The following is a 25,910-nucleotide window of genomic DNA, read 5'->3' on the forward strand; positions in this document are numbered from 1 at the left end:
CCTGGCGGGAAGAGCAGAGCATACCCCCTGCAGAGATGACCCCCTCCTTTGGATTCCTTAGGATGAGCCAGCCAATGATTGACGACCCCTTGGACATTCCTGAGACCCGGACCAATAGATGCAAGCCATACCATCTTCATTGTATTACTGTATTTGATTGTGTATATAAGCAGCAGCTTGTGATCCAGAGTGCAGACATCTTGTCCCCAGACTTCAGGATTGAATGACTGCACTGGATCCAGAGCGCCTGCGATAAGTAACGGCTGTATTTACTATACTTCGCTTGAGCATATTTATTCTACTATTTGCGAATAAATCTTTGTGCTTTGGAAACACAAATCGAGGTTTGACAATCGTTATTGGTTAGCGACGATACGCACTTTAACAGAGAGCACAGGTATCAAGGTTGCACTTTCTTTTTATCATAATCCTTCATTCAAGGATTAGATCATATTATAAAATATCTGCCTGGAAAGGATAAAATAAAATGTTAAATACAATAGTGATCTATAGCAACTTCAAAAAAAATAATCACTCTCAATTGGAAATAGTTGCTAATATTCATCATTCTTCTTATCAGAAAGCAATATTGTCATTGAAATTAGAGTTTATAAAGCTCAATAACATACCTACTTAACAAAGAATCTTTAAAATTCTTTTAATGTCCAAATTTATCCTTGAATTTTTTAGGAAGATGAAATTAAAATTCATACCAGAAGTGGGGTTCGAACCCACGCAGATATAAATACATTGGATCTTAAATCCAACGCCTTAACCACTCGGCCACCCCGGTGAGATTTTCACATGTTTTTATCTATCTATCATAGTTGCAATGTTCATATGTAATTTGGTGTGTATGATCATTTTTTCTTCAATTTCTCCACTACCTTATTACTCGTCTTTACCTTTCTCTTTCATATTGTATGCTGTATACAAGATCTTCACTTTGAAGACAATAGTAATATATAATTGGAACGCTGTTAATTCTTTAAAGGGATGGACACCATTGAAAACTATGCACTCATTTTTTACATTTATTTATTATTTGGTATGCACCATTTTTTGAGAGTGCACAGGTATCAAGGTTGCTTTTGCTTTTTATCATAATCCTTCATTCAAGGATTAGATCATAGTATAAAATATCTGCCTGGACAGCATAAAGTATCACGTCTAATACAATAGTGATCTTCAGCAACTTCAAAAAAATAATTACTCTCGTTTGGAAATAGTTGCTAATATTCATCATATTTCTTATTAGAAAGCAATATTGTCGTTGAAATTAGAGTTTATAAAGCTCAATATCATACCTACTCAACAAAGAATCTTTCAAATTCTTTTAATGTCCAAATTTTTCCTTGAATCTTTCAGGAAGATGAAATTAAAATTCATACCAGAAGTGGGGTTTGAACCCATGCGGATATAAATCCATTGGATCTTAAGCCCAATGTCTTTACCACTCGGCCATCCTGGTAAGATTTTCATAGTTTTTTTGTCTATCTATCGTAGTTGCAATGTTCATATGTAATTTGGTGTGTATGATCGTTTTTTCTTCAATTTCTCCACTACCTTATTACTCGTCTTTACCTGTCTCTTTTATATTGTATGCTGTATACAAGATCTTCACTTTGAAGACAAGAGTAATATATAAATGGAACTCTGTTGATTCTTTTAAAGGGATGGACAGCATAGAAAACTATGCACTCATTTTTTACATTTATTTATTATTTGGTATGCACCATTTTTTGAGAGTGCACAGGTATCAAGGTTGCTCTTGCTTTTTATCATAATCCTTCATTCAAGGATTAGATCATATTATAAAATATCTGCCTGGACAGCATAAAGTATCACGTTTAATACAATAGTGATCTTCAGCAACTTCAAAAAAATAATCACTCTCATTTGGAAATAGTTGCCAATATTTATCATATTTCTTATCAGAAAGCAATATTGTCATTGAATTTAGAGTTTAGAAAGCTTAATAACATACCTACTCAACAAAGAATATTTCAAATTCTTTTAATGTCCAATGTGGGGTTTGAACCCACGCGGATATAAATCCATTGGATCTTAAGTCCAACGCCTTAACCACTCGGCCATCCTGGTGAGATTTTCACAGGTTTTTTTCTATCTATCATAGTTGCAATGTTCATATGTAATTTGGTGTGTATGATCGTTTTTTCTTCAATTTCTCCACTACCTTATTACTCGTCTTAACCTGTCTCTTTCATATTGTATGCTGTATACAAGATCTTCACTTTGAAGACAAGAGTAATATATAAATGTATTAAAGTAATTCTATCGTTTTAAAATAAGCATTGCCCAATCAATTGAATGTGTGTCCAAAGCACAAAGTGATTTATTTTTAACAGATGTAAATAGTCAACAATTCAATACATTATTATATCATGATAAAGTACAGTACAGCACAGCCGATACCAAAAGATAAGTACATACCAATTCAATCGCTTGCGCACGCTGCTCACCCACCGGACCCGATGGACAATATTCTGTATAGAATATTGTGTCAGAGTTGACTGAGGCCCCAGTGAGATGCAGCTAATATATATACAGTCAGTGTTTCATTGTGAACAATAGAGATGACGTAGATTGTTTCTATAGGTCCAGACGTTGGGTGGGTCCAGGCCAGACAGGTAATAGGTTGATTCAATCTAAGGAATCCAAAGGTGGGGGTCTTCTCTCCAGGGGGTCTGCTCCTTTTCATAGCCAGTATCATACAAAGGTTTTACTCTTTAATATCAATAACTAAAGTATGCAATGTGCGATCTCTTCGCCGACTGCACCGGACAGCTGCTGATAATTAGGGCTTCAATATGATATCAGGCATGACACCTTTCCTATTACCTAAACCTTTAATAACACTACAATGTACATATAATCAACATATATATATATATATATATATATATATATATATATATATATATCTATATATATATATATATATAGACTAATAATAAACCGAATACTATCTTCTCCTGAATTACAGTGTAACAGAACCAATATGAAATTATATAAATGACTAACTGTTGTAATGCGTGTGTGTGCGTGCGTATTTTACCGTGCGAATGCACCACGTCACGTAACATGTGGCGTACGCTTCGCAATACGCACGACAAACCAATATTAAACCAATATACTTTCGTTCATCCAATTATACGACTTTGACAGTCCACCCTTTGATAGTACAATAAACTATCACCTTAAAGATGTTATATGCAGGATCTCAGTACCACGTTTCATTGTTATGTAATACAAATCCCCCTTGGTGTATGTCCACGCTGTTTGTAGATCTAAACAAGTTATCATAAGAGAGAGTCTTAATCCTCTAAACGACTTCTTCTTTTACTATAAACCGTACACTTCTGGAGCTTGGAGATAACCTTTTGTATGCCCTTCAAGGGTGCAATAAAACACTTAATACATTATTTGGAAAGGTACATGGTGCAGTAGAACGTGTATCAGCTATACAGAATTTTCTACTACAGTTCTTCAAGTTTAACAGGTTCTTCTGTCCAACGCATGTCTTTAAGCTCAGAATACATTTAAACATTTCATGTTCATCAATAGCATCATCCTATGTCTATCAATAATGTCATATGCAATCTCCTTCAGCTTGCGTTAATATACACACATCTAATAATGTCACCAGTTCTTTTCATCAACACTTGTGGGCGAGCTATTGTCTGTTCGTTCTTCCCAGTCTCCCAATACTCAGATTTAACAGTGATCGGCTTGTAAAGCATTGGGAGACTTCAGACTAAGGGACCTAGGTGTCCTACTTTTTCCCCTAGTGACCTCCCACTCATAGTTCGGGTAACTCAAGAATATTTAGTGGAAAGAGAACTAATCCTACTTGATATAATCACTGAGGCACGCTTGAGCACGCCCAGCACTTTGTTTGGTCTAAAACCTTACCCTCCCAAGAATGATAATCATTCTCAAGGATGCCTGCTCAAGTCCGAATATTACTGGACTGGCATCGCTGGGTGTGTCTCTTTTCTAACCATGGGGTCGCCGTACTCACGGACGTAATGCTATTCAGACAATAGCCCCTCGCACTTTCTCCAAGCTCCAAGGTTTCCAAATTTTCCTTTACCCCTGAATTGAATAGAGTAATTGACTGGACTGATTATGCCACTAACTTCTTCCTCCCCAATACCTCCTTATCATTACCTGAACCAGTCTCTGTCACCTGCCAATAATCGAAAGAATTAACCGCCCTGAGAAGAAAGTGAATTGAGAGAACACAAAACAGGAAAAAACTACAACTTCATGCTGGACAACAGTCTTAGCCTTTGGCTCAGGTGCTACTAACTGCATTTGAGGCCTTCCAGTACAAACTCATGAGTGCCCTTGGACCCTTCTCTGAGTGTTGGCCCCTCTGCAGTGGGTGGTATGGGCACCAGTGTGTCTCTGCTACCCTTGAAGCCGTGAGGCTGGTAGCCTACACCTGGTACCTGTCTGGCAAATAACCTAAGCTTAAGAAATTACTGCTCCACAACTTACTCTCCTGATCCAACATCCTGACAGTTAGTGTGACCTTTCAGGAAACAGTGTTTTGGACGTTCTCGGTTGCTGTCTCACTATTTACCTTCTCTCAAGGTCTAACCTAGCCTCCCAGTTACAATCTCATCTCACGAGGGGTCAAGAACATTTCAAAAACTGACAGGTTAGGAGTCTGCCCAGGGGTGATCTCTTGGTAGCGGGAAAGGACTAGTGGCACTTCAATCAAGTTCCAACTCTTATTCTATTCAATTCATTCTACCGAGTACCACTACTTTATGTTCACACTGGTTTATGGCTAACTGAAAGTATGTGATTTGTTACCACTACTCATACATTATACATCTATTATCAACAACATGAATACCCCTATCATCTATTATAACTCTAGGACTATCACATTAAATAACAAAAGCTTTGAGTATGATACAGTAATACATTAGACACATTTCAATACACCTCTACCTAGACATTTTTCATTGGTACACCTGTGTATACTTGAGGATCCTGCATGGTGGTAATTGGATGACGTGTATTTGTTTTACCTGGAGGAAAACCCATCAGCAGGAGGGATATGGGATGGCTCTATTGGTCTACCTTGTCCATCTCTCCAGAGTCCACCAGACTCCTCACCTTCCAGACAGTTTATCCCTCGGGTAACACATATCTTCCTATATTAACCAATATGTGTATGCGTGCATGTGTGTGTGTGTTCACCTTTTTAAAACTAAAACAATACAACAAAGAACAAAACAAAACATAGATTTGTTAGCTGTCACATAAAACCCTGGTGTCTATTTGACAGCTATGTTCTCCCTGGTGTGACAGCCATGTATGGTTGTGCGTGTAAGTGTGGACCTTACTAGCAGCTACTTCAGTTGGTAACTGTGTCACTGTATAAAGTCCTCTATGTAGTGTCCTAATCATGTGCTGGTATTGCTATAAAACGATTTCTCAGTCACCTCAACATCGCCCTCTAGACTAGAAAAATGCTAAAGACCAATGTATATCAATCGATTTTCCCTCTGCCAACTCACATGTCATTCTCAGTACCTCATATTCAGCTACTTGACTAAGTGGGAAAGGCAAAGAGGTCTCTTTCTATAACACTTTCTTCAAATATAACAGTATCCAGTACATGCCTGTCTAACAGTGAAAATTATAAAACATGAAAATTCTACATTTTCTAGGGTTTCACATTATGTCGTATCTTGTGGTAAAAATCCTACTCCAATGTTCTACACAGAGATGCATATCTGTATGCCTATCCTCTAGCAATCTCCTGTCTCCACCCTTTGTGCATCCATAAAAAGGCACATTTTTGTACAGGAGGCACGAACCAAAACAAAAAAAACAAAAAAACAAAACAGATATGCAATCTATAAGACATGAATCGTATTTCCACAACAGAACCTTTCTGCTTAAAAAAATCAGCAGTTTCTATACACATGAAAACAAAACCCCTGACTGTTTCTGTAACTTATGTCAATCTAGTGTGTGTATCTCTGAATTTGTCTTATGTAAAAATATAAAATATGTTTTAGCCCCATTGTTGAGACTGTGTCTGATTTTATCTCTACCAGAGCAGAGAGAGAGAGAGAGGGAGAGAGAGAGAGAGAGAGAGAGAGAGAGAGAGGTAGAGAGAGAGAGGGGTAGAGAGAGAGAGAGGGAGAGAGAGAGAGAGAGAGAGAGAGGGGTAGAGAGAGAGAGGTAGAGAGAGAGAGGTAGAGAGAGAGAGGGGTAGAGAGAGAGAGAGAGGGAGAGAGAGATAGAGAGAGAGAGAGAGGTAGGGGGAGAGACTAGCGTTTGTGTAAAGAATGAGAAATAGAAAAGCAATGAATGATGGGAATACAAAGGTTTGAATACAAACATACATGTAGAAAGGGAGATTTTTACAACAAAATGACAGCTGGATTGGACTCTGACTCTATGGGGAAATGGCTGTATTCATTCCACTGTTCCCCTTAGCTATTTGCTAACTATGACCCCTCCCCATACTTGACTAGGGGGTCTTAACAGTGCAATCCAGTGTCGTCCGTCATTTGTTCATTAAGAACTCGGTATCTCATTGACTACATACCTTTTCAACGGACTTTTCTAACTTATGATAGCGAAATGAAAAATTTACTCTTAGTGACTCATGTTTTCTCTGAAATACATAAAACTATATTTTGGAGCAAAGTATGTACATACTTCATTGTTGGATAATGATTCTCGGCCAAACAAATTATCATGACTCACTGCAGCCTAAAACAAAAGAGTGTTCCAATTGTCTATTGTTAATTAGTCTTTCAAGAGTAATTCTTCTATTTCTCTATCTCACCCCTTTTAAACACTTGTCTATACTTCTTTTGTGTCCCCTCTATATGTGAAAAGAAAAACAAGATAGTTATCTCAAAACAGCAAACAAAACAAACATTTCTATTCTTTGCCGTCGGCTAGCGATTTAGGAAAACAAACATGTGACAACATAAAACGAACAAACAAAATCAACAAAGATTACTTTTTTAAAAAAAATAAGTTTCTTTCTACATTTTGCACCTTAATGCTCACCACAGATTAACTCTTGAGTCGGCTATATTTCTCCCCCAGGAATTGGCTGCTATGAGGTGCACAGGAAACTGTTGAGAAGTCTCCGAGACTTGTGTGCGCCGTCTCTGTGGGTGTCTATGTGATTCCCCCTTAGATGGGCCAAGTCTCTTTGCTTCCGCTCTTGTCATTGTACAGTCCTGTGCTTGGTGTCCCATTTTAGTGCATCTAAAACACTTTCTCAACTCATGTTGTTTCTCTTCTTTTTTACAATCTCTTGCTAAATGGCCTTCTTCGTTACACTTAAAACACCTGATTTTTCTATGTTTCTTATTATGTGGGTTGTATGCTGGTGGTCGTGTGTGCAGTCCCTCTAGTGCTGGGATACTTACAATCATTACCCTATCACTTAGTGTCTCTTTCTGTTTATTCATACTTCTATCATGTTCTGTAGCTGACTCCCTGAGAACACTTACAGTACTTCCTCTCCAGTATGGTAATGAAGTTTGCACCCTTTTTTTCAAGTTTTCCCTGAGTCCATCCATTAGAACGTGAACAGCAACCTCTCTGTAATCTTCATTATCTTTTATGTCTGGTATCCCAGTATATTTGACCATCTCCATCAGAGCCCTGCAAAAGTAGTCTGTTGCATTTTCACTATATTTTTGCTGGATACTAAAAATTTTACTCCAGTCCACTATCACTGGGAAATATATGGCCAACTGTGTGATTATATTTGTAATATTGTCCTGATTATCATCCTCGGTTAAGGATTCATCCTCCTCCAACATACAATCATTAATGAACGTTTGTATATCAGTATTGAGAGGAAGACAGGCCTTCAATAATACTCGCCAATCTTTATTAGTTGGCTCATACACATTACCATAATATCTAATAAACTGCTGACATTTGGTCAAATCTTTCCTAGGATCAGGGAAATCAGACAAAATTGAAAATGTTTCAGACCTAGTGCATGGATCATGCTTTGCTACATGTTTTAAGGGAACATCACTATTCCTGTCTGCTTTCCCATTGGGAACTGCTGCTGTGCAGACAGGATGTAAGTCTACCAAATCACTAAAACTAGTTGCTGAAATTGCTGCTGCAGTACAATGGATGTCTCCCCCTGTGTTAACCTTTTCATTATTCTCACCACTTTCAGCAGCTGCCCCTGCTGGTGGGACCGTTCCTCTTCTTTGTCCTGAAACATTACTTTTAACGTTACTTAAAACAACATACAACTTACTAGTTACAGTTTTTACATTTTTGGTATTGGCTGTACTTCCCGCCCCGACCGAATTTATCGGGGGCGTGTTTGCGCTCAGTTCGCCACGCTTTGCAACGCACACTTCCGGAATGCTTGTTTCCGGTACGCTTACTTCCGCTGAACACGTGTTTTTCCTTACACTCACTTCCGCTGTGCGTTCGCTGCTCTGCCACGTGTTACCTTCCATTTGCCACGATTTTAAACAATGATCATGTGCATTTCTCACTTTCGTTGACTTAATCAACCGTACTTTATCTTTTACGGTATTTAGCACCTCTGCATTAAAACTCCCTGTTGTTGGGAAAGGCCTATCACAATCTTTGGTCATTTCGACCCACGTGTCACAATACACAGTTGCGTATGCACCATATTTTGCACACATGAGAAATCTCGCTGACTCAATAAGACCTTCCTTAGGCAGTAAATTGGCAATCTCTAGCGTATGCCTAGCACCCATGTTGAACAATATACCTTCTACCCGGAACACAGACACACAGCAATGCTCTGTTCCTTCCGGCCAAATGTGAAATACAGACACACCGCAATGCTCTGTTCTTTCCACCTAATAATTTCAACTCTGTTGCTACAATCACACCTAAAGATCTCTAATGCTCGGTGAACGTATTTCCTTTAGCCGCGTTCACTCACTTTTCTCGCCCCTGGCGAGGATCCCTAATACAGAAATATCACTGTGGGCCCCAAGGGCTATCAGCTCCTCGATACCCTGGCTCAACCACAAAAATCTGCTGAGTTTATTATCGCTGGGAGCGCAAGTTAATACAATCAACCTGCCTTTCCAGTATAATTCCTCCTAGCTGCTTCACCAATTCGCACTAACGGTGCGATCGGATCGCACTGCCTACCAATACTAATTATTAGTAAACCTTGCGATCTATTGGTAGCGCTTTGCGAAAACCCGGTTTTCGCATTCGGTATACCTGCCCTGTATACCGTCCTTCAGTTGGGCAATCCACCTCGTCAGACAGCAACTAAGCACCTCAACAATAAACAGTGTATCTACGTTACAAAATCGCACACTATACACCTTTTCTGCGCAGAAAATTGAAAGTTCCCAACAACCGTAATAATGTCTCAGAGGCTTTCACAAGTAATTATACTATGCATATAATAACTATCAAAACAATTGTTCAACCACGTGGCAAATCTACCGGAAGTTTGCGTATGCACAGCAGGAAGTACACATACGCACAGCAATGCAATACACTTTAAACCATTAAAACGACAATAAAAAGAAACTTTTTTTTTTTTTTCTTGTCCCTAGATTCTAATTAGCGTTCCTTCAGTCTATGCAACAACGGACATTCGGTTTCGCAACACACAGTGAACCACAGGTATTAGACGCATTAAGTTCTTTCCTGCTTTATGCGACGCGTCCGTCAATCCACCCTTTGTTGAGGAACCGAATATCGTAAGCGTTGCATACCTGCCGGTAACGTAACTCCAAACTGACGAGCCCCCAAATTATTAAAGTAATTCTATCGTTTTAAAATAAGCATTGCCCAATCAATTGAATGTGTGTCCAAAGCACAAAGTGATTTATTTTTAACAGATGTAAATAGTCAACAATTCAATACATTATTATATCATGATAAAGTACAGTACAGCACAGCCGATACCAAAAGATAAGTACATATCAATGCAATCGCTTGCGCACGCTGCGCACCCACCGGACCCGATGGACAATATTCTGTATAGAATATTGTGTCAGAGTTGACTGAGGCCCCAGTGAGATGCAGCTAATATATATACAGTCAGTGTTTCATTGTGAACAATAGAGATGACGTAGATTGTTTCTATAGGTCCAGACGTTGGGTGGGTCCAGGCCAGACAGGTAATAGGTTGATTCAATCTAAGGAATCCAAAGGTGGGGGTCTTCTCTCCAGGGGGTCTGCTCCTTTTCATAGCCAGTATCATACAAAGGTTTTACTCTTTAATATCAATAACTAAAGTATGCAATGTGAGATCTCTTCGCCGACTGCACCGGACAGCTGCTGATAATTAGGGCTTCAATATGATATCAGGCATGACACCTTTCCTATTACCTAAACCTTTAATAACACTACAATGTACATATAATCAACATATATATATATATATATATATATATATATATATATAGACTAATAATAAACCGAATACTATCTGCTCCTGAATTACAGTGTAACAGAACCAATATGAAATTATATAAATGACTAACTGTTGTAATGCGAGTGTGTGCGTGCGTATTTTACCGTGCGAACGCACCACGTCACGAAACATGTGGCGTACGCTTCGCAATACGCACGGCAAACCAATATTAAACCAATATACTTTCGTTCATCCAATTATACGACTTTGATCAAATGGAACTCTGTTGATTCTTTTAAAGGGATGGACAGCATAGAAAACTATGCACTCATTTTTTACATTTATTTATTATTTGGTATGCACCATTTTTTGAGAGTGCACAGGTATCAAGGTTGCTCTTGCTTTTTATCATAATCCTTCATTCAAGAATTAGATCATATTATAAAATATCTGCCTGGACAGCATAAAGTATCATGTTTAATACAATAGGGATCTTCAGCAACTTCAAAAAAAATAATCACTCATTTGGAAATAGTTGCTATAATTCATCATATTTCTTATCAGAAATCAATATTGTCATTGAAATTAGAGTTTATATTGCTCAATAACATACCTACTCAACAAAGAATATTTCAAATTCTTTTAATGTCCAAATTTTTCCTTGAATTTTTTAGGAAGATGAAATTAAAACTCATACCAGAAGTGGGGTTCGAACCCACGCGGATATAAATCCATTGGATCTTAAGTCCAACGCCTTAACCACTCGGCCATCCTGGTGAGATTTTCACATTTTTTTTTCTATCTATCATAGTTGCAATGTTCATATGTAATTTGGTGTATATGATCGTTTTTTCTTCAATTTCTCCACTACCTTATTACTCGTCTTTACCTGTCTCTTTCATATTGTATGCTGTATACAAGATCTTCACTTTGAAGACAAGAGTAATATATAAATGGAACTCTGTTGATTCTTTTAAAGGGATGGACAGCATAGAAAACTATGCACTCATTTTTTACATTTATTTATTATTTGGTATGCACCATTTTTTGAGAGTGCATAGTTATCAAGGTTGCTCTTGCTTTTTATCATAATCCTTCATTCAAGGATTAGATCATATTAAAAAATATCCGCCTGGACAGCATAAAGTATAACGCTTAATACAATAGTGATCTTCAGCAACTTCAAAAAAAATAATCACTCTCATTTGGAAATAGTTGCTATAATTCATCATATTTCTTATCAGAAAGCAATATTGTCGTTGAAATTAGAGTTTATAAAGCTCAATAACATACCTACTCAACAAAAATTCTTTAAAATTCTTTTAATGTCCAAATTTTTCCTTTAATCTTTTAGGAAGATGAAATTAAAATTCATAGCAGAAGAGGGGTTCGAACCCACGCGATTATAAATCCATTGGATGTTAATTCCAAAGCCTTAACCACTCAGCCATCCTGGTGAGATTTTCACAGGTTTTTTTCTATCTATCATAGTTGCAATGTTCATATGTAATTTGGTGTGTATGATCGTTTTTTCTTCAATTTCTCCACTACCTTATTATTCGTCTTTACCTGTCTCTTTCATATTGTATGCTGTATACAAGATCTTCACTTTGAAGACAAGAGAAATATGTAAATGGAACTCTGTTGATTCTTTTAAAGGGATGGACAGCATAGAAAACTATGCACTCATTTTTTACATTTACTTATTATTTGGAATGCACCATTTTTTAAGAGAGCACAGGTATCAAGGTTGCACTTGCTTTTTATCATAATCCTTCATTCAAGGATTAGATCATATTATAAAATATCTGCCTGGACAGCATAAAGTATCACGTTTAATACAATAGTGATCTTCAGCAACTTCAAAAAAATAATTACTCTTGTTTGGAAATAGTTGCTAATATTCATCATATTTCTTATCAGAAAGCAATATTGTCGTTGAAATTAGAGTTTATAAAGCTCAATAACATACGTACTCAACAAAGAATCTTTAAATTTCTTTTAATGTCCAAATTTTTCCTTGAATCTTTTAGGAAGATGAAATTAAGATTCATACCAGAAGTGGGGTTCAAACCCACACGTATATAAATCCATTGGATCTTAAGTCCAACGCCTTAACCACTCGGCCATCCTGGTGAGATTTTGACAGGTTTTTTCTATCTATCATAATTGCAATGTTCATATGTAATTTGGTGTGTATGATCGTTTTTTCTTCAATTTCTCCACTACCTTATTACTCGTCTTTACCCATCTCTTTCATATTGTATGCTGTATACAAGATCTTCACTTTGAAGACAAGAGTAATATATAATTGGAACGCTGTTAATTCTTTAAAGGGATGGACACCATTGAAAACTATGCACTCATTTTTTACATTTATTTATTATTTGGTATGCACCATTTTTTGAGAGTGCACAGGTATCAAGGTTGCTTTTGCTTTTTATCATAATCCTTCATTCAAGGATTAGATCATACTATAAAATATCTGCCTGGACAGCATAAAGTATCACGTTTAATACAATAGTGATCTTCAGCAACTTCAAAAAAATAATCACTCTCATTTAGAAATAGTTGCTAATATTCATCATATTTCTGATCAAGCAAAATTGTTGTAGAAATTAGAGTTTATAAAGCTCAATATCATACCTACTCAACAAAGAATCTTTCAAATTCTTTTAATGTCCAACTTTTTCCTTGAATCTTTCAGGAAGATGAAACTAAAATTCATACCAGAAGTGGGGTTTGAACACATGCAGATATAAATCCATTGGATCTTAAGCCCAACGTCTTTACCACTCGGCCATCCTGGTAAGATTTTCACAGTTTTTTTTTCTATCTATCGTAATTGCAATGTTCATATGTAATTTGGTGTGTATGATCGTTTTTTCTTCAATTTCTCCACTACCTTATTACTCGTCTTTACCTCTCTCTTTTATATTGTATGCTGTATACAAGATCTTCACTTTGAAGACAAGAGTAATATATAAATGGAACTCTGTTGATTCTTTTAAAGGGATGGACAGCATAGAAAACTATGCACTCATTTTTTACATTTATTTATTATTTGGTATGCACCATTTTTTGAGAGTGCACAGGTATCAAGGTTGCTCTTGCTTTTTATCATAATCCTTCATTCAAGGATTAGATCATATTATAAAATATCTGCCTGGACAGCATAAAGTATCACGTTTAATACAATAGTGATCTTCAGCAACTTCAAAAAAAATAATCACTCTTATTTGGAAATAGTTGCTAATATTCATCATATTTCTTATCAGAAAGCAATATTGTCGTTGAAATTAGAGTTTATAAAGCTCAATAACATACCTACTCAACAAAGAATCTTTAAAATTCTTTTAATGTCCAAATTTTTCCTTGAATCTTTTAGGAAGATGAAATTAAAATTCATACCAGAAGTGGGGTTCGAACCCACGCGGATATAAATCCATTGGATCTTAAGTCCAACGCCTTAACCACTCTGCCATCCTGGTGAGATTTTCACAGATTTTTTTCTATCTATCATAGTTGCAATGTTCATATGTAATTTGGTGTGTATAATCGTTTTTTCTTCAATTTCTCCACTACCTTATTACTCGTCTTTACCTGTCTCTTTCATATTGTATGCTGTATACAAGATCTTCACTTTGAAGACAAGAGTAATATATAAATGGAACTCTGTTGATTCTTTTAAAGGGATGGACAGCATAGAAAACTATGCACTCATTTTTTACATTTATTTATTATTTGGTATGCACCATTTTTTGAGAGTGCACAGGTATCAAGGTTGCTCTTGCTTTTTATCATAATCCTTCATTCAAGGATTAGATCATATTAAAAAATATCTGCCTGGACAGCATAAAGTATCACGCTTAATACAATAGTGATCTTCAGCAACTTCAAAAAAAATAATCACTCTCATTTGGAAATAGTTGCTATAATTCATCATATTTCTTATCAGAAAGCAATATTGTCGTTGAAATTAGAGTTTATATTGCTCAATAACATACCTACTCAACAAAGAATCTTTAAAACTCTTTTAATGTCCAAATTTTTCCTTGAATCTTTTAGGAAGATGAAATTAAAATTCATACCAGAAGTGGGGTTTGAACCCACACGGATATAAATCCATTGGATCTTAAGTCCAACGCCTTAACCACTCGGCCATCCTGGTGAGATTTTCACATTCTTTTTTCTATCTATCATAGTTGCAATGTTCATATGTAATTAGGTTTCTATGATCGTTTTTTCTTCAATTTCTCCACTACCTTATTACTCGTCTTTACCTGTCTCTTTCATATTGTATGCTGTATACAAGATCTTCACTTTGAAGACAAGAGTAATATATAAATGGAACTCTGTTATTCTTTTAAAAGGATGGACAGCATAGAAAACTATGCACTCATTTTTTACATTTATTTATTATTTGGTATGCACCATTTTTTGAGAGTGCACAGGTATCAAGGTTGCTCTTGCTTTTTATCATAATCCTTCATTCAAGGATTAGATCATATTATAAAATATCTGCCTGGACAGCATAAAGTATCATGTTTAATACAATAGTGATCTTCAGCAACTTCAAAAAAATAATCACTCTCCTTTGGAAATAGTTGCTAATATTCATAATATTTCTTATCAGAAAGCAATATTGTCGTTGAAATTAGAGTTTATAAAGCTCAATAACATACCTACTCAACAAAGAATCTTTAAAATTCTTTTAATGTCCAAATTTTTCCTTTTATCTTTTAGGAAGATGAAATTAAAATTCATACCAGAAGTGGGGTTTGAACCAACGCGGATATAAATCCATTGGATCTTAAGTCCAACGCCTTAACCACTCGGCCATCCTGGTGAGATTTTCACATTCTTTTTTCTATCTATCATAGTTGCAATGTTCATATGTAATTAGGTTTCTATGATCGTTTTTTCTTCAATTTCTCCACTACCTTATTACTCGTCTTTACCTGTCTCTTTCATATTGTATGCTGTATACAAGATCTTCACTTTGAAGACAAGAGTAATATATAAATGGAACTCTGTTATTCTTTTAAAAGGATGGACAGCATAGAAAACTATGCACTCATTTTTTACATTTATTTATTATTTGGTATGCACCATTTTTTGAGAGTGCACAGGTATCAAGGTTGCTCTTGCTTTTTATCATAATCCTTCATTCAAGGATTAGATCATATTAAAAAATATCTGCCTGGACAGCATAAAGTATCACGCTTAATACAATAGTGATCTTCAGCAACTTCAAAAAAAATAATCACTCTCATTTGGAAATAGTTGCTATAAATCATCATATTTCTTATCAGAAAGCAATATTGTCGTTGAAATTAGAGTTTCTAAAGCTCAATAACATACCTACTCAACAAAAAATCTTTAAATTTCTTTTAATGTCCAAATTTTTCCTTTTATCTTTTAGGAAGATGAAATTAAAATTCATACAAGAAGTGGGGTTCGAACCCACGCAGATATAAATCCATTGGATCTTAAGTCCAACGCCTTAACCACTCGGCCATCCTGGTGAGATTTTCACAGGTTTTTTCTATCTATCATAGTTGCAATGTTCAATGGTAATTTGGTGTGTATAATCGTTTTTTCTTCAATTTCTCCACTACCTTATTACTCGTCTTTACCTGTCTCTTTCATATTGTATGCTGTATACAAGATCTTCACTTTGAAGACAAGAGTAATATATAAATGGAACTCTGTTGATTCTTTTAAAGGGATGGACAGCATAGAAAACTATGCACTCATTTTTTACATTTATTTATTATTTGGTATGCACCATTTTTTGAGAGTGCACAGGTATCAAGGTTGCTCTTGCTTTTTATCATAATCCTTCATTCAAGGATTAGATCATATTAAAAAATATCTGCCTGGACAGCATAAAGTATCACGCTTAATACAATAGTGATCTTCAGCAACTTCAAAAAAAATAATCACTCTCATTTGGAAATAGTTGCTATAATTCATCATATTTCTTATCAGAAAGCAATATTGTCATTGAAATTAGAGTTTCTAAAGCTCAATAACATACCTACTCAACAAAAAATCTTTAAATTTCTTTTAATGTCCAAATTTTTCCTTTTATCTTTTAGGAAGATGAAATTAAAATTCATCCCAGAAGTGGGGTTTGAACCCATGTGGATATAAATCCATTGGATCTTAAGTCCAACGCCTTAACCACTCGGCCATCCTGGTGAGATTTTCACAGGTTTTTTTCTATCTATCATAGTTGCAATGTTCATATGTAATTAGGTTTCTATGATCGTTTTTTCTTCAATTTCTCCACTACCTTATTACTCGTCTTTACCTGTCTCTTTCATATTGTATGCTGTATACAAGATCTTCACTTTGAAGACAAGAGTAATATATAAATGGAACTCTGTTATTCTTTTAAAAGGATGGACAGCATAGAAAACTATGCACTCATTTTTTACATTTATTTATTATTTGGTATGCACCATTTTTTGAGAGTGCACAGGTATCAAGGTTGCTCTTGCTTTTTATCATAATCCTTCATTCAAGGATTAGATCATATTATAAAATATCTGCCTGGACAGCATAAAGTATCATGTTTAATACAATAGTGATCTTCAGCAACTTCAAAAAAATAATCACTCTCCTTTGGAAATAGTTGCTAATATTCATAATATTTCTTATCAGAAAGCAATATTGTCGTTGAAATTAGAGTTTATAAAGCTCAATAACATACCTACTCAACAAAGAATCTTTAAAATTCTTTTAATGTCCAAATTTTTCCTTTTATCTTTTAGGAAGATGAAATTAAAATTCATACCAGAAGTGGGGTTTGAACCAACGCGGATATAAATCCATTGGATCTTAAGTCCAACGCCTTAACCACTCGGCCATCCTGGTGAGATTTTCACATTCTTTTTTCTATCTATCATAGTTGCAATGTTCATATGTAATTAGGTTTCTATGATCGTTTTTTCTTCAATTTCTCCACTACCTTATTACTCGTCTTTACCTGTCTCTTTCATATTGTATGCTGTATACAAGATCTTCACTTTGAAGACAAGAGTAATATATAAATGGAACTCTGTTATTCTTTTAAAAGGATGGACAGCATAGAAAACTATGCACTCATTTTTTACATTTATTTATTATTTGGTATGCACCATTTTTTGAGAGTGCACAGGTATCAAGGTTGCTCTTGCTTTTTATCATAATCCTTCATTCAAGGATTAGATCATATTAAAAAATATCTGCCTGGACAGCATAAAGTATCACGCTTAATACAATAGTGATCTTCAGCAACTTCAAAAAAAATAATCACTCTCATTTGGAAATAGTTGCTATAAATCATCATATTTCTTATCAGAAAGCAATATTGTCGTTGAAATTAGAGTTTCTAAAGCTCAATAACATACCTACTCAACAAAAAATCTTTAAATTTCTTTTAATGTCCAAATTTTTCCTTTTATCTTTTAGGAAGATGAAATTAAAATTCATACCAGAAGTGGGGTTCGAACCCACGCAGATATAAATCCATTGGATCTTAAGTCCAACGCCTTAACCACTCGGCCATCCTGGTGAGATTTTCACAGGTTTTTTCTATCTATCATAGTTGCAATGTTCAATGGTAATTTGGTGTGTATAATCGTTTTTTCTTCAATTTCTCCACTACCTTATTACTCGTCTTTACCTGTCTCTTTCATATTGTATGCTGTATACAAGATCTTCACTTTGAAGATAAGAGTAATATATAAATGGAACTCTGTTGATTCTTTTAAAGGGATGGACAGCATAGAAAACTATGCACTCATTTTTTACATTTATTTATTATTTGGTATGCACCATTTTTTGAGAGTGCACAGGTATCAAGGTTGCTCTTGCTTTTTATCATAATCCTTCATTCAAAGATTAGATCATATTATAAAATATCTGCCTGGACAGCATAAAGTATCACGTTTAATACAATAGTGATCTTCAGCAACTTAAAAAAAATAATCACTCTCCTTTGGAAAAAGTTGCTAATATTCATCATATTTCTTATCAGAAAGCAATATTGTCGTTGAAATTAGAGTTTATATTGCTCAATAACATACCTACTCAACAAAGAATCTTTAAAATTCTTTTAATGTCCAAATTTTTCCTTGAATCTTTTAGGAAGATGAAATTAAAATTCATACCAGAAGTGGGGTTCGAACCCACGTGGATATAAATCCATTGGATCTTAAGTCCAACGCCTTAATCACTCGGCCATCCTGGTGAGATTTTCACATTCTTTTTTCTATCTATCATAGTTGCAATGTTCATATGTAATTAGGTTTGTATGATCGTTTTTTCTTCAATTTCTCCACTACCTTATTACTCGTCTTTACCTGTCTCTTCCATATTGTATGCTGTATACAAGATCTTCACTTTGAAGACAAGAGTAATATATAAATGGAACTCTGTTATTCTTTTAAAAGGATGGACAGCATAGAAAACTATGCACTCATTTTTTACATTTATTTATTATTTGGTATGCACCATTTTTTGAGAGTGCACAGGTATCAAGGTTGCTCTTGCTTTTTATCATAATCCTTCATTCAAGGATTAGATCATATTAAAAAATATCTGCCTGGACAGCATAAAGTATCACGCTTAATACAATAGTGATCTTCAGCAACTTCAAAAAAAATAATCACTCTCATTTGGAAATAGTTGCTATAAATCATCATATTTCTTATCAGAAAGCAATATTGTCGTTGAAATTAGAGTTTCTAAAGCTCAATAACATACCTACTCAACAAAAAATCTTTAAATTTCTTTTAATGTCCAAATTTTTCCTTTTATCTTTTAGGAAGATGAAATTAAAATTCATACCAGAAGTGGGGTTCGAACCGACGCAGATATAAATCCATTGGATCTTAAGTCCAACGCCTTAACCACTCGGCCATCCTGGTGAGATTTTCACAGGTTTTTTCTATCTATCATAGTTGCAATGTTCAATGGTAATTTGGTGTGTATAATCGTTTTTTCTTCAATTTCTCCACTACCTTATTACTCGTCTTTACCTGTCTCTTTCATATTGTATGCTGTATACAAGATCTTCACTTTGAAGATAAGAGTAATATATAAATGGAACTCTGTTGATTCTTTTAAAGGGATGGACAGCATAGAAAACTATGCACTCATTTTTTACATTTATTTATTATTTGGTATGCACCATTTTTTGAGAGTGCACAGGTATCAAGGTTGCTCTTGCTTTTTATCATAATCCTTCATTCAAAGATTAGATCATATTATAAAATATCTGCCTGGACAGCATAAAGTATCACGTTTAATACAATAGTGATCTTCAGCAACTTAAAAAAAATAATCACTCTCCTTTGGAAAAAGTTGCTAATATTCATCATATTTCTTATCAGAAAGCAATATTGTCGTTGAAATTAGAGTTTATATTGCTCAATAACATACCTACTCAACAAAGAATCTTTAAAATTCTTTTAATGTCCAAATTTTTCCTTGAATCTTTTAGGAAGATGAAATTAAAATTCATACCAGAAGTGGGGTTCGAACCCACGTGGATATAAATCCATTGGATCTTAAGTCCAACGCCTTAATCACTCAGCCATCCTGGTGAGATTTTCACATTCTTTTTTCTATCTATCATAGTTGCAATGTTCATATGTAATTAGGTTTGTATGATCGTTTTTTCTTCAATTTCTCCACTACCTTATTACTCGTCTTTACCTGTCTCTTCCATATTGTATGCTGTATACAAGATCTTCACTTTGAAGACAAGAGTAATATATAAATGGAACTCTGTTATTCTTTTAAAGGGATGGACAGCATAGAAAACTATGCACTCATTTTTTACATTAATTTATTATTTGGTATGCACCATTTTTTGAGAGTGCACAGGTATCAAGGTTGCTCTTGCTTTTTATCATAATCCTTCATTCAAGGATTAGATCATATTATAAAATATCTGCCTGGACAGCATAAAGTATCACGTTTAATACAATAGTGATCTTCAGCAACTTCAAAAAAATAATCACTCTCCTTTGGAAAAAGTTGCTAATATTCATCATATTTCTTATCAGAAAGCAATATTGTCGTTGAAATTAGAGTTTATATTGCTCAATAACATACCTACTCAACAAAGAATCTTTAAAATTCTTTTAATGTCCAAATTTTTCCTTGAATCTTTTAGGAAGATGAAATTAAAATTCATACCAGAAGTGGGGTTCGAACCCACGTGGATATAAATCCATTGGATCTTAAGTCCAACGCCTTAACCACTCGGCCATCCTGGTGTGATTTTCACAGGTTTTTTCTATCTATCATAGTTGCAATGTTCATATGTAATTTGGTGTGTATAATCGTTTTTTCTTCAATTTCTCCACTACCTTATTACTCGTCTTTACCTGTCTCTTTCATATTGTATGCTGTATACAAGATCTTCACTTTGAAGATAAGAGTAATATATAAATGGAACTCTGTTGATTCTTTTAAAGGGATGGACAGCATAGAAAACTATGCACTCATTTTTTACATTTATTTATTATTTGGTATGCACCATTTTTTGAGAGTGCACAGGTATCAAGGTTGCTCTTGCTTTTTATCATAATCCTTCATTCAAGGATTAGATCATATTATAAAATATCTGCCTGGACAGCATAAAGTATCACGTTTAATACAATAGTGATCTTCAGCAACTTCAAAAAAATAATCACTCTCCTTTGGAAAAAGTTGCTAATATTCATCATATTTCTTATCAGAAAGCAATATTGTCATTGAAATTAGAGTTTATATTGCTCAATAACATACCTACTCAACAAAGAATCTTTAAAATTCTTTTAACGTCCAAATTTTTCCTTGAATCTTTTAGGAAGATGAAATTAAAATTCATACCAGAAGTGGGGTTCGAACCCACGCGGATATAAATCCATTGGATCTTAAGTCCAACGCCTTAACCACTCGGCCATCCTGGTGAGATTTACACATTTTTTTTTCTATCTATCATAGTTGCAATGTTCATATGTAATTAGGTTTGTATGATCGTTTTATCTTCAATTTCTCCACTACCTTATTACTCGTCTTTACCTGTCTCTTTCATATTGTATGCTGTATACAAGATCTTCACTTTGAAGACAAGAGTAATATATAAATGGAACTCTGTTGATTCTTTTAAAGGGATGGACAGCATAGAAAACTATGCACTCATTTTTTACATTTATTTATTATTTGGTATGCACCATTTTTTGTGAGTGCACAGGTATCAAGGTTGCTCTTGCTTTTTATCATAATCCTTCATTCAAGGATTAGATCATATTATAAAATATCTGCCTGGACAGCATAAAGTATCACGTTTAATACAATAGTGATCTTCAGCAACTTCAAAAAAATAATCACTCTCCTTTGGAAAAAGTTGCTAATATTCATCATATTTCTTATCAGAAAGCAATATTGTCGTTGAAATTAGAGTTTATATTGCTCAATAACATACCTACTCAACAAAGAATCTTTAAAATTCTTTTAATGTCCAAATTTTTCCTTGAATCTTTTAGGAAGATGAAATTAAAATTCATACCAGAAGTGGGGTTCGAACCCACGCGGATATAAATCCATTGGATCTTAAGTCCAACGCCTTAACCACTCGGCCATCCTGGTGTGATTTTCACAGGTTTTTTCTATCTATCATAGTTGCAATGTTCATATATAATTTGGTGTGTATAATCGTTTTTTCTTCAATTTCTCCACTACCTTATTACTCGTCTTTACCTGTCTCTTTCATATTGTATGCTGTATACAAGATCTTCACTTTGAAGATAAGAGTAATATATAAATGGAACTCTGTTGATTCTTTTAAAGGGATGGACAGCATAGAAAACTATGCACTCATTTTTTACATTTATTTATTATTTGGTATGCACCATTTTTTGAGAGTGCACAGGTATCAAGGTTGCTCTTGCTTTTTATCATAATCCTTCATTCAAGGATTAGATCATATTATAAAATATCTGCCTGGACAGCATAAAGTATCACGTTTAATACAATAGTGATCTTCAGCAACTTCAAAAAAATAATCACTCTCCTTTGGAAAAAGTTGCTAATATTCATCATATTTCTTATCAGAAAGCAATATTGTCATTGAAATTAGAGTTTATATTGCTCAATAACATACCTACTCAACAAAGAATCTTTAAAATTCTTTTAACGTCCAAATTTTTCCTTGAATCTTTTAGGAAGATGAAATTAAAATTCATACCAGAAGTGGGGTTCGAACCCACGCGGATATAAATCCATTGGATCTTAAGTCCAACGCCTTAACCACTCGGCCATCCTGGTGAGATTTACACATTTTTTTTTCTATCTATCATAGTTGCAATGTTCATATGTAATTAGGTTTGTATGATCGTTTTATCTTCAATTTCTCCACTACCTTATTACTCGTCTTTACCTGTCTCTTTCATATTGTATGCTGTATACAAGATCTTCACTTTGAAGACAAGAGTAATATATAAATGGAACTCTGTTGATTCTTTTAAAGGGATGGACAGCATAGAAAACTATGCACTCATTTTTTACATTTATTTATTATTTGGTATGCACCATTTTTTGTGAGTGCACAGGTATCAAGGTTGCTCTTGCTTTTTATCATAATCCTTCATTCAAGGATTAGATCATATTATAAAATATCTGCCTGGACAGCATAAAGTATCACGTTTAATACAATAGTGATCTTCAGCAACTTCAAAAAAATAATCACTCTCCTTTGGAAAAAGTTGCTAATATTCATCATATTTCTTATCAGAAAGCAATATTGTCGTTGAAATTAGAGTTTATATTGCTCAATAACATACCTACTCAACAAAGAATCTTTAAAATTCTTTTAATGTCCAAATTTTTCCTTGAATCTTTTAGGAAGATGAAATTAAAATTCATACCAGAAGTGGGGTTCGAACCCACGCGGATATAAATCCATTGGATCTTAAGTCCAATGCCTTAACCACTCGGCCATCCTGGTGAGATTTTCCCTTTTTTTTTCTATCTATCATAGTTGCAATGTTCATATGTAATTAGGTTTGTATGATCGTTTTTTCTTCAATTTCTCCACTACCTTATTACTCGTCTTTACCTGTCTCTTTCATATTGTATGCTGTATACAAGATCTTCACTTTGAAGACAAGAGTAATATATAAATGGAACTCTGTTGATTCTTTTAAAGGGATGGACAGCATAGAAAACTATGCACTCATTTTTTACATTTATTTATTATTTGGTATGCACCATTTTTTGAGAGTGCACTGGTATCAAGGTTGCTCTTGCTTTTTATCATAATCCTTCATTCAAGGATTAGATCATATTATAAAATATCTGCCTGGACAGCATAAAGTATCACGTTTAATACAATAGTGATCTTCAGCAACTTCAAAAAAATAATCACTCTCCTTTGGAAAAAGTTGCTAATATTCATCATATTTCTTATCAGAAAGCAATATTGTCGTTGAAATTAGAGTTTATATTGCTCAATAACATACCTACTCAACAAAGAATCTTTAAAATTCTTTTAATGTCCAAATTTTTCCTTGAATCTTTTAGGAAGATGAAATTAAAATTCATACCAGAAGTGGGGTTCGAACCCACGCGGATATAAATCCATTGGATCTTAAGTCCAACGCCTTAACCACTCGGCCATCCTGGTGAGATTTTCACATTTTTTTTTCTATCTATCATAGTTGCAATGTTCATATGTAATTAGGTTTGTATGATCGTTTTTTCTTCAATTTCTCCACTACCTTATTACTCGTCTTTACCTGTCTCTTTCATATTGTATGCTGTATACAAGATCTTCACTTTGAAGACAAGAGTAATATATAAATGGAACTCTGTTGATTCTTTTAAAGGGATGGACAGCATAGAAAACTATGCACTCATTTTTTACATTTATTTATTATTTGGTATGCACCATTTTTTGTGAGTGCACAGGTATCAAGGTTGCTCTTGCTTTTTATCATAATCCTTCATTCAAGGATTAGATCATATTATAAAATATCTGCCTGGACAGCATAAAGTATCACGTTTAATACAATAGTGATCTTCAGCAACTTCAAAAAAATAATCACTCTCCTTTGGAAAAAGTTGCTAATATTCATCATATTTCTTATCAGAAAGCAATATTGTCGTTGAAATTAGAGTTTATATTGCTCAATAACATACCTACTCAACAAAGAATCTTTAAAATTCTTTTAATGTCCAAATTTTTCCTTGAATCTTTTAGGAAGATGAAATTAAAATTCATACCAGAAGTGGGGTTCGAACCCACGTGGATATAAATCCATTGGATCTTAAGTCCAACGCCTTAACCACTCGGCCATCCTGGTGAGATTTTCCCTTTTTTTTTTCTATCTATCATAGTTGCAATGTTCATATGTAATTAGGTTTGTATGATCGTTTTTTCTTCAATTTCTCCACTACCTTATTACTCGTCTTTACCTGTCTCTTTCATATTGTATGCTGTATACAAGATCTTCACTTTGAAGACAAGAGTAATATATAAATGGAACTCTGTTGATTCTTTTAAAGGGATGGACAGCATAGAAAACTATGCACTCATTTTTTACATTTATTTATTATTTGGTATGCACCATTTTTTGAGAGTGCACAGGTATCAAGGTTGCTCTTGCTTTTTATCATAATCCTTCATTCAAGGATTAGATCATATTATAAAATATCTGCCTGGACAGCATAAAGTATCACGTTTAATACAATAGTGATCTTCAGCAACTTCAAAAAAATAATCACTCTCCTTTGGAAAAAGTTGCTAATATTCATCATATTTCTTATCAGAAAGCAATATTGTCATTGAAATTAGAGTTTATATTGCTCAATAACATACCTACTCAACAAAGAATCTTTAAAATTCTTTTAATGTCCAAATTTTTCCTTGAATCTTTTAGGAAGATGAAATTAAAATTCATACCAGAAGTGGGGTTCGAACCCACGCGGATATAAATCCATTGGATCTTAAGTCCAACGCCTTAACCACTCGGCCATCCTGGTGAGATTTTCACATTTTTTTTTCTATCTATCATAGTTGCAATGTTCATATGTAATTAGGTTTGTATGATCGTTTTTTCTTCAATTTCTCCACTACCTTATTACTTGTCTTTACCTGTCTCTTTCATATTGTATGCTGTATACAAGATCTTCACTTTGAAGACATGAGTAATATATAAATGGAACTCTGTTGATTCTTTTAAAGGGATGGACAGCATAGAAAACTATGCACTCATTTTTTACATTTATTTATTATTTGGTATGCACCATTTTTTGTGAGTGCACAGGTATCAAGGTTGCTCTTGCTTTTTATCATAATCCTTCATTCAAGGATTAGATCATATTATAAAATATCTGCCTGGACAGCATAAAGTATCACGTTTAATACAATAGTGATCTTCAGCAACTTCAAAAAAATAATCACTCTCCTTTGGAAAAAGTTGCTAATATTCATCATATTTCTTATCAGAAAGCA

At 34.4% G+C, this 25,910-nt stretch overlaps 22 non-coding genes across 22 annotated transcripts; all 22 read right to left on the minus strand.

The window, feature by feature from the left end:
• Positions 1–710: 710 nt before the first annotated feature.
• On the minus strand, positions 711–793 carry TRNAL-UAA (transfer RNA leucine (anticodon UAA)). The gene has a single exon. It is a non-coding gene; the product is annotated as a tRNA-Leu (tRNA).
• A 595-nt stretch (positions 794–1,388) lies between these two features.
• Positions 1,389–1,471, minus strand: TRNAL-UAA (transfer RNA leucine (anticodon UAA)). Its single transcript has one exon. It is a non-coding gene; the product is annotated as a tRNA-Leu (tRNA).
• Positions 1,472–11,105: 9,634 nt separating this feature from the next.
• Positions 11,106–11,188, minus strand: TRNAL-UAA (transfer RNA leucine (anticodon UAA)). The gene has a single exon. It is a non-coding gene; the product is annotated as a tRNA-Leu (tRNA).
• Positions 11,189–12,464: 1,276 nt separating this feature from the next.
• TRNAL-UAA (transfer RNA leucine (anticodon UAA)) lies at positions 12,465–12,547 on the minus strand. Its single transcript has one exon. It is a non-coding gene; the product is annotated as a tRNA-Leu (tRNA).
• A 1,272-nt stretch (positions 12,548–13,819) lies between these two features.
• TRNAL-UAA (transfer RNA leucine (anticodon UAA)) lies at positions 13,820–13,902 on the minus strand. The gene has a single exon. It is a non-coding gene; the product is annotated as a tRNA-Leu (tRNA).
• Positions 13,903–14,499: 597 nt separating this feature from the next.
• On the minus strand, positions 14,500–14,582 carry TRNAL-UAA (transfer RNA leucine (anticodon UAA)). The gene has a single exon. It is a non-coding gene; the product is annotated as a tRNA-Leu (tRNA).
• Positions 14,583–15,177: 595 nt separating this feature from the next.
• TRNAL-UAA (transfer RNA leucine (anticodon UAA)) lies at positions 15,178–15,260 on the minus strand. Its single transcript has one exon. It is a non-coding gene; the product is annotated as a tRNA-Leu (tRNA).
• A 596-nt stretch (positions 15,261–15,856) lies between these two features.
• On the minus strand, positions 15,857–15,939 carry TRNAL-UAA (transfer RNA leucine (anticodon UAA)). The gene has a single exon. It is a non-coding gene; the product is annotated as a tRNA-Leu (tRNA).
• A 596-nt stretch (positions 15,940–16,535) lies between these two features.
• On the minus strand, positions 16,536–16,618 carry TRNAL-UAA (transfer RNA leucine (anticodon UAA)). The gene has a single exon. It is a non-coding gene; the product is annotated as a tRNA-Leu (tRNA).
• A 595-nt stretch (positions 16,619–17,213) lies between these two features.
• Positions 17,214–17,296, minus strand: TRNAL-UAA (transfer RNA leucine (anticodon UAA)). The gene has a single exon. It is a non-coding gene; the product is annotated as a tRNA-Leu (tRNA).
• A 596-nt stretch (positions 17,297–17,892) lies between these two features.
• TRNAL-UAA (transfer RNA leucine (anticodon UAA)) lies at positions 17,893–17,975 on the minus strand. The gene has a single exon. It is a non-coding gene; the product is annotated as a tRNA-Leu (tRNA).
• Positions 17,976–18,570: 595 nt separating this feature from the next.
• TRNAL-UAA (transfer RNA leucine (anticodon UAA)) lies at positions 18,571–18,653 on the minus strand. The gene has a single exon. It is a non-coding gene; the product is annotated as a tRNA-Leu (tRNA).
• Positions 18,654–19,249: 596 nt separating this feature from the next.
• On the minus strand, positions 19,250–19,332 carry TRNAL-UAA (transfer RNA leucine (anticodon UAA)). The gene has a single exon. It is a non-coding gene; the product is annotated as a tRNA-Leu (tRNA).
• Positions 19,333–19,927: 595 nt separating this feature from the next.
• TRNAL-UAA (transfer RNA leucine (anticodon UAA)) lies at positions 19,928–20,010 on the minus strand. The gene has a single exon. It is a non-coding gene; the product is annotated as a tRNA-Leu (tRNA).
• Positions 20,011–20,605: 595 nt separating this feature from the next.
• On the minus strand, positions 20,606–20,688 carry TRNAL-UAA (transfer RNA leucine (anticodon UAA)). Its single transcript has one exon. It is a non-coding gene; the product is annotated as a tRNA-Leu (tRNA).
• A 595-nt stretch (positions 20,689–21,283) lies between these two features.
• Positions 21,284–21,366, minus strand: TRNAL-UAA (transfer RNA leucine (anticodon UAA)). Its single transcript has one exon. It is a non-coding gene; the product is annotated as a tRNA-Leu (tRNA).
• Positions 21,367–21,962: 596 nt separating this feature from the next.
• TRNAL-UAA (transfer RNA leucine (anticodon UAA)) lies at positions 21,963–22,045 on the minus strand. The gene has a single exon. It is a non-coding gene; the product is annotated as a tRNA-Leu (tRNA).
• Positions 22,046–22,640: 595 nt separating this feature from the next.
• On the minus strand, positions 22,641–22,723 carry TRNAL-UAA (transfer RNA leucine (anticodon UAA)). Its single transcript has one exon. It is a non-coding gene; the product is annotated as a tRNA-Leu (tRNA).
• Positions 22,724–23,319: 596 nt separating this feature from the next.
• On the minus strand, positions 23,320–23,402 carry TRNAL-UAA (transfer RNA leucine (anticodon UAA)). The gene has a single exon. It is a non-coding gene; the product is annotated as a tRNA-Leu (tRNA).
• A 595-nt stretch (positions 23,403–23,997) lies between these two features.
• TRNAL-UAA (transfer RNA leucine (anticodon UAA)) lies at positions 23,998–24,080 on the minus strand. The gene has a single exon. It is a non-coding gene; the product is annotated as a tRNA-Leu (tRNA).
• A 596-nt stretch (positions 24,081–24,676) lies between these two features.
• On the minus strand, positions 24,677–24,759 carry TRNAL-UAA (transfer RNA leucine (anticodon UAA)). The gene has a single exon. It is a non-coding gene; the product is annotated as a tRNA-Leu (tRNA).
• A 596-nt stretch (positions 24,760–25,355) lies between these two features.
• On the minus strand, positions 25,356–25,438 carry TRNAL-UAA (transfer RNA leucine (anticodon UAA)). Its single transcript has one exon. It is a non-coding gene; the product is annotated as a tRNA-Leu (tRNA).
• Between the last annotated feature and the right edge of the window lie 472 nt (positions 25,439–25,910).

This window comes from Mixophyes fleayi, chromosome 3, assembly GCF_038048845.1.
Source record: "Mixophyes fleayi isolate aMixFle1 chromosome 3, aMixFle1.hap1, whole genome shotgun sequence".
NCBI classification, from domain to species: Eukaryota; Metazoa; Chordata; class Amphibia; order Anura; family Limnodynastidae; genus Mixophyes; species Mixophyes fleayi.